Below are 297 nucleotides of genomic sequence, written 5' to 3' on the forward strand. Positions count from 1 at the left end.
CTTCAGCTGAGCAGCCACGAGTAACAGATGCCAGGAATCAGGTGGCTGGTTCACCCGCTAAGTTTTATGGAAGTGACATTAGTCATACACTTGAAGTACGGATGCGCTGTGGCATTAGTAAAGAGCTGAGATCAGTAGGTCCATGAAAACTGTTTCCCTATCTGAGGAAGTTGCAATCTTCCATTTGCCTGGAGAAAGGGTCTAGTCACAATGGATTCAAACCGTAATTTTCTTCGCAAATTGTCGTCTAATCCTACTCATTGCACCTGGCAAGTTACTTGGCTACCAGCTTTCGTC

This window comes from Penaeus monodon, chromosome 32 (assembly GCF_015228065.2).
Source record: "Penaeus monodon isolate SGIC_2016 chromosome 32, NSTDA_Pmon_1, whole genome shotgun sequence".
Lineage (NCBI taxonomy): Eukaryota > Metazoa > Arthropoda > Malacostraca > Decapoda > Penaeidae > Penaeus > Penaeus monodon.